At 35.5% G+C, this 12,168-nt stretch overlaps 2 protein-coding genes across 4 annotated transcripts in view; one reads left to right on the top strand and one right to left on the bottom strand.

Moving 5' to 3' along the window:
* SACS (sacsin molecular chaperone) overlaps nucleotides 1-12,168 on the top strand; it is an 88,186-nt gene that overhangs the window by 14,170 nt on the left and 61,848 nt on the right. The gene's annotated exons all lie outside the window — the stretch shown is intronic.
* The window catches only part of LOC140505591 (uncharacterized), a 51,140-nt gene that overhangs the window by 24,517 nt on the left and 14,455 nt on the right, over nucleotides 1-12,168 (bottom strand). The gene's annotated exons all lie outside the window — the stretch shown is intronic.

Genomic DNA, 12,168 nt, shown 5'->3' with positions numbered 1-12,168 from the left:
ATAAACTCAAAATCTAAAGGGCTAAATTTTTTCTTTTATAAACTGTAGCAATTCTGGAGTTTGTGTTTGCTGTTACAATCAGCTGAATTGACACAGTAAATCTCTCCAGGGAAGAGGGAAATATGATGCTCAGGAAACGAATAGTAACAGATATTTATGTAGATCCTTATGGTTATAATATGTTATTTATTTGGTTTATCTCAGGAAACCTGGTCATTGTGAATCCTCACTGTCTTGTTACTAGCTGCCCCTAAATTTTTTCCTCTATAAAGCTGATATGCTGCCAGTACTTCTAGCCTATTCAGTGCTACAAGGGGATATGGTGAGGATAAACTAGATAACCACTTAAATACTTAGAGACATTTAAAGTATAAGAAGAATACCTGGTAGAAAAGGAATAATTCTCCCCACACATCACCATTCATACTATGCATTTGTCTCATTTTGACACTTCATAAGTGATGACAATCTTGCTTTTCACCAGCTAAAATGGCTCAAGTTTATTTACAAGCTTGTGGCTTTCTGCCAAAATAGAATATTTTACTTTTTCTGTTGTACTTTAAGAAACTCACTTTATTAATAACTTGTCCTCTAATGTAATGTCTTTAAGAAAAAAAGAGTAAAATTCCCTTTTGAAGATTTTGTTGGATGTTCATCTCTGACTGTCCCTAAAAAAAGCATACAGTGAGTTCTTCTCTGTTCGATATTGGAGTGCCATGGAGCTATTAATAACTTAACCAGGATTCACAGAACCTGTCCTACAGCCAAATGACATTGTGCGTTGGAGTTTTCTCCCAATCTTAAAAACACCAAAGAAATCATTTCCATTCTTCCTCTTACTACCTAAAGAGCGGAAGTCAATGGAGATATTAGCATTGCATCCTTCCTTGTAGGTTTTTCTTTTTGGGAAGCTAGATTTGATTTTACAATCCACCCATAAGGTACAGTGTATGAAGATATCATCACCATTATCATCATCATCATCATCATCACCATCATCATCACCACCACCAATATGCAGGAACATAAAAGAATAACAGAAAGATAGAGACCCAGGCCAGGACTGCTTCTACCTGAACTCCTTTGCCCAAGATGAGAATAATAAGATAATAAATAATTAATAATAAACAGCATTTATACAACTTCTTAAAAGCTTGTAAGCTGTGAGATAACAACTATATTATTATCCCCAGTTTGCCCATGAGGAAACTGAGGCTGAGACATGTTAAGTGACTTGCTCAGAACAGCAGAGTAAATGTCTGAGGAGGGATTTGAACCCAAGGCCTCCTGCTTCCAAGTCCAATACTTTTGTCCACTGTTAAGCTGCTTCTCTACATAAGGGAAAATGACATTAAGGATTCTGTATGTATGGCTCCCAAATATAATTTTCTTCATGGTCTAATCCACAGAATGCTGGACATGGAGTCAGGAAAACCTGAGTTCAAATCCTGCTTTAGTTACTTATTAGCTATGTGACCCTGGGCAAGTCACTCAGTCTCACTTTTCTTCACATACAAAATGGGTTGCTGTCAGGATCAAATAAGATAACAAATAAAGAGCATTTTACAAACCTTTGCAAACAATTTGCAAGTGTTACTATTTTCAGTGCTTACTGCTTCTGGTAATGGCTTTAAAAAACAACTAGCACTGACATAGCACTTGAAAGTTTATGGAGTGCTTTATCGATGTTACCTCACTTTTATATTCACAACCCTGGGAAGTAGGTGCAATTAGTATCCCCATTTTACAGATGAGGAAACTGAGGAAACATCACACAGATAGTATCTGAGTCTGGATTTGAACTTAGGTCTTCCTAACTCTATCCGCTGCACCACTCTGCTGAGGATAAGTGGAAAGGCAATGTGGTATCATGGAAAGAGCACTTTTGGAATCACTTCACTTGGTCCTAATCCTGGTCTTACCACTAACTAACTAGCTGTGTCTTTTTTATAGATTATTAAGTATGAACCAAGAGGTTTGGATCTAAAATGATCTCTTAGAAGGGGAGTTTCTCAACTTTTTTTTTTTTGTGTTGTAGGCCTAGTGGTATGCTTTTAAATATTCGACAACTTGTTCTTCAAAAACCAAAGGATATTTACAACACACTTTTAAGTTAAATCCTAATTATTGTTTTCTCCATTAATGAACATTAACTATTTTCTTAAAACTAGATAATAAACAAAACAAAAAAATCAAACCCTGATTTTTAGTGTCTGCTGATTTCTAAGGGATAAATGCTCACACTGAAATTCACCAACAAACTGCTAATCCTAGTAAGCTGGATCCAGCACACCCCTTGCACTCCTTTGGCAGACTAATAAATCTTGTGCATAAAATAGGATTGTAAAAGGAAATCAATTATACTAAAATAATTATCAAAATATATTTTTTAAAAAGTTCATGGACCCAGGTTAAGAGCTCTTGCCTTACACCAAGATAATGGCGCCTTGTAGCTCCAGGACTTTATGACATCAAAAGTATGTGATACTTTTAAAAGATTACTTTAGTCTTGAGCCTTAAAGAATTCAGCAATTATTTTCTAGTTCGTATTGGACTAGTATTTTTCGTTCAAGTTCAGTACCTTATATCTCTATTGAATTTCATTGTGTTTATTTATGACTGCTTCTTTAATACATCAAGATCATTTTGAATTTTAATCCTGACTTCCAAAGAGTTAGTTAGTTGTCTCTCCCAAATTGTAGCCACTTCTAAATTTAGGATCATGAGATAAACACGGTCTTTTTTCCATTAGAGTCAGTGATAAAGATATGAAGTGGATTATCATTACCAATACTTCTTTGAATTTACAAAGGATTTGCAGTCTAGGAAATGGACTTTTATCAACATTTGGAGATATATCAGAAGATATTTTAAATGAGAAATTCCTGAAGGCTTTCTCACTGTATTGACTGTGATTAACCAGTAAAATCTTATTTGTAAGCTCAAGCAACCAGCGCTTGGTTTAAAGTAACTGGCTCATGTGGGTGGAAAATATAAGCACTAGGGTAATATGACATCACTGAACACAAAAGCCAGAAGGCATAGCTAGATGATGTGGTAGCTGCCACTGTTGTCAGGTTGTGTAGATCAGCATACCAGCTGCTTGCACATGGATGAACACACATGCATATACATGTGATATACACATATACATATGTGTATATATATGCAGAGAGATAGAGTATTTCTTTCCCAAGTTAATGGTATAAACTTTACCTAATGTGCAAGGTGAATGATTTATTCTATATAACTCAACAACAAATATCTTTGGTGTGATAACATGAGATTGCAACATCTGCAAAGTGCTACAAATTCAGAACAATATATGTATATGTACATATTGTACATACACACATTATATACATATACACACATATAACATAAATGCATGCATGTGTATATATAAATATAAATGTGTATATATAATAAATATAAGTAAATGTATATAATTATAGTAATGTATTATATACATAATTGGAAATGGTCTCACAAAAACCATCCCACTGAATGTTTGTCCAAATTGGGTCTTTATGCTCAATCTTTGCGTGCATGGCATTCAAAGGCATGCTCTGTTTAGGGCAGCATTAACCCCAGTCTGCTAAAGGCATAGCCCATTCAACACTGTTCAGAAATAGTTCTGGACTGAAAAGAACTTTCTGAACTCAACCTGTAACTGATCCCAGAGCACGTGAAGAGGAGGATCTAAAGAAGCATGATACCTGGTATAGGGCACATAAGTCTCAATAAATTATGAAGGGTCTGGCCATTTACTATAGTTATAGCTGTTTAACTATAGTTAAACACCATGTGGAGATGGTCCTTCCTTATTAAAAACATTTTCTAAAAATTCTATGATACTAGACTAATTGCCAACTTTGAAAGTACCTTAATGATCCCTTAGGTTTATATTATTATTATATACTTAACATTCAAAAGGACCTTAAAGATCATCTACCCAATTAACAAAGAAATTGAAGCACTTAGTGGTTATGATGTCTAAACTCATACAATAAGTGGTTAGTGTCAGAAATACTGCTACAAAAATCTGATTATCTTGTTTAACCTTCAAAGGAAAAAGGCCATACTGTGCATGTGAGGTGAAATATTTTGGTAAAATAAATAGAGAAATTTTATTTTTGTTTTCCTTTCAGATCACTGAAATTGGCATTATGCATGCTCTTGATCTTTAAATCATAGTTCACATTTACTTAGCACTCTGTGGCTTTCATAAACCTTTCCTTACAGTAACCCTGTGAAGGAGACAGTTTAAGTATTATACTAGCCATTTTATAGATAAGTAAATAGAAAAATATTGGTGGTGATGATTGTGATGATAATAATCAGATATGATTTGCCTGTGATCACAAAACTAATAAATACCAAAGGTCGGCCTTAGGCTCAGGTCTGCTGCCTCTCTGCCACCAGTTCTTTCTTTAGCTGACTGCTTACCCTTATACTGTAGTAAAATCAGAAGTTGCTTGCATTACAATTTTGACAAATGCTTTAAAAAAAGATTATTTATTTTAGACTTTTAACCTTAGTCCTGCATCTGTCACTATACCTTTGCATGACAAAAGAGAAAAAAAGTCCAAGAATTTCTTTAATTCTCAAGAAGGGATTTGATTTCACTCATACATGCCAGACCCAAATGCTTTTATGTAGTATTAATTGAACAAACATTAATTATGCTGCTCTTATGTGCAAAGGCATTGTTCTAGGTGCACTGTAACTACAGAAGTGAATATGACATAATCTCTACCCTCAGGAAGCTTATAATTAGTCAAGAGATTCCATTGCTTTCCAAATTAGTTCTACATTAGTATATATTTTTTCTTGTCCAATTTGAAAATATTTTCTTTCCCATTAGTGGGTATCAGTTTTATCTAGTAGGCAAGGTAAATGATTTATTCTATATAACTCAACAACATATGTCTTTGGTACGATAACAAAAAACTGTGACATCTTCAAGGTGCTATAAATTCCCAACAATTAATACAATAAAGGTTGGAAAACAACAGATTCTCATCTACAGGTTCTGATGGTACATGAGAAGTGGTGGTGATAAAAGTTATTTGTTTTATTTGTGTCCAGAAGAGCAGTTCACAGAGTTAGTTGTATCTTTGTAATCATTTCACTTGACATTAACTTCAGGTACTTTGAAATTCCCTCTGGACAGTGAGTCTTCACTCAAAGCTAAGATATCAGAAGTTAGAGGTAGCACACATATACATATGTGAGAGAGTGTTTGTGTGTATCTGCTGTTTTAAATATCTGATGGGTTCTTGAGTTGCTTAAATGAACAGATATGCTCAACTTTTCAGTTAAAAAGTTACAGAATGCATCAGATTTAATTTAAAGTTAAGCATACTCCATGTATAAAGCATTACAGCCAAAGCATCTTCAGATCATAGATCTAGAAGGGACCTCCAAGTTTGACAGAGACAGAAACCTAGGATAATAACTCAAGGATAATTAATAGTATCAGAAGCAGGATTTGAACCCAAGTCCTCTGACACAAGAGTCAGCATCCTATGCTGCCAATCCTAAAGATTTATGTTATGCTATTTTAACAAGATATTTATCATGATAAAATGCTTTAAGTCAAATCCCTACGTTTCATTCATTCAACGATCATTTCTTAAGCATATACTGTGTTCAAGACACTGTGCTAGTCTCTTAGAATACAAAGAAAGACAAAAACAAAACAGACTTTGTCTCTAAAGAGATTATATTCCGCTGGGAACACAGTAGATAAATAAATACAAATAAAAGCAGATGCAATATAATTTTGGGGGTGAAGAATGCTAACAACTCTGTGTGTGTGTGTGTGTGTGTGTGTGTGTGTGTGTGTGTGAGGGTGAGAGGTGTTGCAAAACAGCAAAATTAGGCTTGATGTTACACAAAGCTTCCTAATGATTAGAGTTGTGAAGTCTTATCCAGGAGATAGCAGCTGAGACTTGATGATAGCCTGGCATTCCATGAGGCTGAGGTGAGGAGGGAGAGTATAAGGAGTAGCTTATGTACAAGAAGAGTGATAAGAAATGGAATGTCAAGAGGAGGCAACAACAAGTAGCCAAGTTTGATTAGAATGTACACAAAAGGACTAATGTGAAACAAAGCTAGAAAAGGTAGATCAGAGCTAGATTGTGAAGGGTTTTAAATGCCAAACAGAGTAAGCTGCATTTTATATTAGAACAACAGGGAACCAGTGAAGATTCTTAACTAGTTAGGTGTTGTTGTTAATATACAGAAAAGCAAACATATTCATCTCTTCTCAAAACTCCCATGGCTCCTTCTCCTCCCACCTTCTCAGCTGAGGTCCTTGCCTCGTATTTTACTGAAAAATTGAGACCTTTCACGAAGAGCTCCCTCTTCTCCCTTCCTCCTAATCTACTCTCTCACATACCTTCTGCCACTATCTCCTTCACTCATATTTCACATGAAGATGAGACTGTATTCTTTACCAAGTCAAACCCTTCTACCTATATGACCTACCCTACTCCATCACATCTTCTCCAACAGATTCCTCTTTCTGTCATCCTTACTCTCTCACTTTGTCTCTACTTGTCTACTGGCTTCTTCTCTATTGCTCACAAACATACTCATATTTCCCCTATCCTCAAACAATCCTCCCTTATCTTTCTATTCCTGCTATCACCTTATATTTCTTTGCCCTTTTGGTAACCTCCTTGTGAAAACTTAGGTGCCTCCACTACATCTTCTCTGGCTCTCTTCTTTATTCCCTACAGTCCAGCTTCTGATCTCATCATTCAACCAAAGCTTCTTTCTCCAAAAATGCCAATGATGTCCTAATTGCCGAATCCAATGACCTTTCCTCAGCCTTCTCTCTTCGCTTCTCTGTAGTTTTTGACATTGTTGATCACTCTCTTCTCCTTGATACTCTCTTCTCTCTATGTTTTTGGGACGTTCTTGGTTCTCTTTCTATCTGACTGCACCTTCTCAGTCTCTTTTGTTAGATCATAATCCAGGTCATGTCCACTAATTGTGTTCCATAGGGTTCTTTCCAGGGCCCTCCTCTTCTCCCTTTATACTACATCATTTTGTGATCTCATCAGTTTACATGGATTTAATCATCATCTAGATTCTGATAATCCTCAAATCTACCTTGTGTGCCCTAATCTCTCTGCTTACTTCTAGTCTTTTACTACCTTTCAGACACCTTGACCTAGATGTCTTAATTTAACATGTCCAAAACTGAACTTATTATCTTTCTCCTGAAAACCTCCCCTTCTAAACTTTTGAGGGCACCATCATTCTCCTTCTCCCCTGTGTTGGCAACCTAGTCATCATTTCTGAATCCTCTCTCTCTGCCATCTGTCTACTCCCACATACAATTTGTTGCCAAGGCCTGTAGATTTCATCTTTGTAACATCTCTTGACTACTGTACAGTATATCCCCTTTTCTCCACTGATACTGCCACTCCTCTGACACAGGCCCTCATCACTTCACACCTGAGTTGTTGCAACAGTGGGCTGGTTGGTCTGCCTGACTCATCTCTTTCCTTCTCTAATCTATCTTCCATTCAGATGCTCAAGCGATTTTCCTAGAATACTGTCTTAACCATGTCACTCCCACATTCAATAGACTTTAGTGGCTCCCTGTCATCTCCAGGATCAAATACAAAATCCTCTGTTTTGCATTCAAAGCCCTCAATAACCTACCCCACTCTCTCACCTTTGAAGTCTTATACCTAACCTCCCACCCTCTTCCCTTTGAACCAGTGACACTGATCTCTTTGCTGCTTCTCAAACACTCCATCTCCTGACTGTGGGCATATTCTTTGACTGTTCCCCATGCCTGAAATGCTCTCCTTCTTCACCTCCACCTATTGACCTCCCTGTATTCCTTCGAGTGCCATTCAAAATCCTACCTTCTACAGAAAGTTGTTCTCAATTCCTCTTCATTTCAGGGTCTTCCCTCTATTAATTATTTCCTGTTTATCTTGTAAATAGCTTATCAGCCCCATAAGGACAGGGGCTATCTTTTAACTTTCTATATAGCAGGCACTTAATAAATGCTTAGTGATTTGACTGACTGATGACTTTTGTGGGTTTATTTTGTATCCTGCTTCTTTTTTGAATTCATTAATTTTTAGTTGCATTTCTAGCATTCTTTAAGTAAACCATCCTATAATTTATAGAAGTGATAATTTCGTTTAGTCTTTGCATCTTCTTATTCTCTTGATTTTGAATTACTTTATCTCTCAATTTCCTTCTCGATCTTGCTTCAACCAGTTTTGTTTCATAGAGAATTTAGTAGGAAGCCTTCTTTATTTTTGAAAAAAAGTAACTGGAATTAATTGTAAATTTAATGTCTGGTAGAACTCACTTGTATATCTATCTAATTTTATGGCTTTTTTTTTTCCTTTGAGAATCCCTTTATGGCTTACTCAATTTCTTTTTTTTGACATTGGGCTATGTAAAGTCTCTACTTTTTATTCTGTTAATCTAGATATTTCATATTTTTGTAAATATTCATCCATTTCATTTGCAAGTTTTGTTAATTAATAGTGGGAAGCAGTTTCTTCTTTATCAGCTTTAATTTCTCCTTTTTTTGTTATGTCAATTTAGTTTTCCTCTTTTGGTATCAATTTAGCTACCAGTTTGCTTACTTTTGTGTGTGTTTTTTTAAAAGAAATCTGGGTTTTAAGGATTTTTTTTTTTTGGGAAAGTCTCTAAGTCTTCTCTTAAATCCTCTTCCCATCTATTGGCCTCCAGGTACTAACCTATTATATCTAATTATTTCTACACCAAATTTTGTGTGTATTGCATGTATTTAACTCTCTTTTGTCCAATGTAGAAAAGAGTTAGGTTCATGAGATATCCTTTCTCACACTCTTTCTACTATGTTTGTATACTTTTCACAATTTCACAATTAAGAGAAGTAATAAGTTCCTCACTTTTCTTCCTCATTTCTTCCTTAGTATAGCCTTCCTCTTTGCCATTACTTTCTTTTTTTAAGTCATAGAAAACCAAACTACACCCAAGCCTATGTTTGTTTTTCTTACCTACCTTTGTGACCTTTGAAGGTATTCTGAGTCCCTTCAGACTTCTCCTGTTAGCTAGCAAGTTAAACCATGTATTAAATGCTAACTGTTCTAGGCACTGAACGAAGTGTTGTGGATACAAATAAAAGTAAGAAAAAGTCACTGCCATCAAGGAGCTTATATTCTAACTGGGAAAGACAAGGCATAAAAGGGAAAGGGGTCAGGGTAGTAGACTGTAAACTCCTTGAGAAGGGTCTGTTTTTGTTTTGCTTTTTGCATTTCTTTGTATCCTGAACACTTAGACAAGTGCTTACTTAGTGCTTGCTGACTGACTGGTAGATAGGACTAGGTCTCACATAAAAATGCCCAGGAAATGTGGTGGAGGCCTGGATCTGCATAAGATAAAGTCAAAATGGGCCTTTCAGAGGCTGGGGTGGTTCCAATATGTAGTCTAGGTTTCTGATGGGTAGAAGGTAGAGATGAGGTTTTAGTGGAGATAGCATGAGGTAGAGATGGTTAGAAAATACTTCTAATTGTTCAAATGTATTTACTTTATTAGACTTCTCACATCCTATGTATCCCTTTCAAAGATTCTACTTAGCTCTAATCTATTTATCAAGGTTCATCCACGTCCACTTGCAAACCTATTAAAGTTCAATTTTTGCCTCTGTAGGATTAATTTAGTATTTCAGGGTAAATTATTGGTATTATTATTGGCTGTAAGCCAATAAGCCAGTCTTTTGTCTTTTGGAATTCTGTATTCTAAGATTTTCTCTCCAGCATAGTAATTGCTAAAAGTCTTATGTGATCCTGACATGGTTACTTTATATTTTAATTTTGTCTTTTCAGGTGCTTGTTATATGTTTTCTTTGACTTGGAAAGTCTGGATTTTGGCCATGATACTTCTGGGTGTTGTCATTTTGGGTGTTTCCTTTAGGAAGTAATGGATAGGTTCTTTCTAATTTCACTTTGCCCTCTAGTTTCAATAGATTTGGGCAGCTTTTTTTAATGATGTATTGAGATATAGTGTTCAGGCTTTTTATTTGATCATCAGGGTATGATGCTTCTTAAAAATCTCTTCTCAACCTGTTTTCCAGGTCAGTTCTTTAGATAGTAGAAACTTTCATGCGCTTATAATTTTTCAGTCTCTTAACTTTGGTCTAACATTTCACATTGCCTATGATATCACTGAGTTTTGTTTGTTCTATTTTATATTTTTAAGGAGTCTACCATTTGGGTAAGGTTTTTCTACTTTCTGTTATAAAATATTTATTCTTTTTCTACTTTTTTATATCCAAGTTTTATTTTACATCTCTTGCTTCCTTACAAGGTCCTCTTGTAGTCCTTTTGGAGAAGTCATTCTTTTCTTTGAGTTTCTGTTTGTATTTATTGTGCAATTATTCTCTTTTTTCTAGGTATACCTTTTATGTTTCTCTTAATCTATAGTATTTCTTCATTCTGTTTGGTATTTTCTTTTCCTTGCTCATATGTTCAGCCTGAATTCAGGTTACTGGGGAAAGATAATGATATATTTTGGTCATGTTAAGTTTTTGATGCCTATGGGACATCCAGGTGAAGATGAAGAAAGTCCAAAGATTTAGCAATTAAGAGATCATTGGTAACCCAGAAGAAAGTATTTTCAGTAAAGTGATGAGGTCAGAAGTCAAAGTGCAAGGGGAAAAGAAATAAGGAGGAAGCAGAGACGAGTACGGAAGGCTTTTTTTAAATGCATCTAGTTATGAAAGGAACTCACTCTGTAGTAACTCCAACTTGTGGTGATTGAGTAGCCTTTGTCTTTCTGACCGTTCCATGTTTGGACGGTGATAGCTAATTGCTAGTAAGTATTTCTTTATATTAAATCGAAATCTGATACTTCGCAATTTCCACACATTGCTCCTAGTTTTGCCCTATGGGCCACAAAGCACAAGCTGAATCCCTCTTCTTCCTCAAGAAAACCCTTTAAATACTAGAAGAAAGCTATCATATCTTTAGTAAGTCTTCTCTAGGCTAAACACTCTCAGTTCCTTCAACCAGTCCCCATATGGTATGATGTTAAGACCCTGGTCAAATTTCTCTGGACTCTATCCTACTTATTATCCTTATCCTTCCTAAACTGTGTGCCCATTCCAGATAAGGGCTTACCTTTGCAGAATACAGTGGGACTATCTCCCCTCTGATTCTGGTCTAGAATTTTGTCAAGAATTGAAGTAAAGCACATTGGTCTAAAATTTCCCAGAGGCACTATAAATCATCTTTTTAACATACTCACTTGCACAAAGTTGTTACTTAATATTTCTTAATTGGATTAAAATTAAATTAGAAATAAAAGGCAGTTTGGGGGAAAGAAAAGTTCCTGCTCAAGATCTTATAGTTCAGATACTAGTAAAAACAACCATAATATATACCGTCAATTTAGACATTAAATTTTGCTGAACATCAGTAACTTATCTTGGACTATCAAAGATATGTCACCACTTCCCATCTTCAAGGATGTATATTACATTTTATATATGTGACTATGAACATAACCCCTGAGGAGCTTCTGCTTTAAATTTCCCTTCTTGTGATTTCCAGAATTGATGCCTAAAAAATTAGAGTTGGAAGGGACCTCTTGGTCAGTTCATATAATCAACCTTTCATTACCCATAGGACAACCATGAGTACAGTGTTTCTGGCAATTATTTTTTCAGTGGTGGAGAAATCATTACTTCCTGAAATAGTCTATTCTACATATAGGTAACTCTTATTTTCAGGAAAGCTGTCATTAGCTCTGTCTGATACTGCTTAAACTTCTATTCATTTCCCCCATTTCTACCAAGTGTCAACCAAGATTAAGTTCTTCAAATACATGAATACAGTATTTTCTGTTCTTTCAAATGATCCTTGAACAGCATCATTTCAAGTCCCTTTTTCCATTTTTAGTAATTCTCTAATGGATGTACTACAACTTGCAGACGTCCTCCCTAAAAATAATGATCTCAGAACTGAACACAATCCATTAGCCACAGACTGATCAGACCAGACTAAACTATCACTTTCCTCATTCTGTTCTCCTTTTCTAAGGTCACATAAGCTTTTTTGACTGCTATAACACATTGTTAGTTTCTGCTCCAACTAACTGAGGATATAATACATGGCTTTGGAATTCATTTTCTGGAAG

Source organism: Notamacropus eugenii, chromosome 5, assembly GCF_028372415.1.
Source record: "Notamacropus eugenii isolate mMacEug1 chromosome 5, mMacEug1.pri_v2, whole genome shotgun sequence".
Taxonomy (NCBI): Eukaryota; Metazoa; Chordata; class Mammalia; order Diprotodontia; family Macropodidae; genus Notamacropus; species Notamacropus eugenii.
This window is presented reverse-complemented; position numbering and strand designations above follow the sequence as displayed.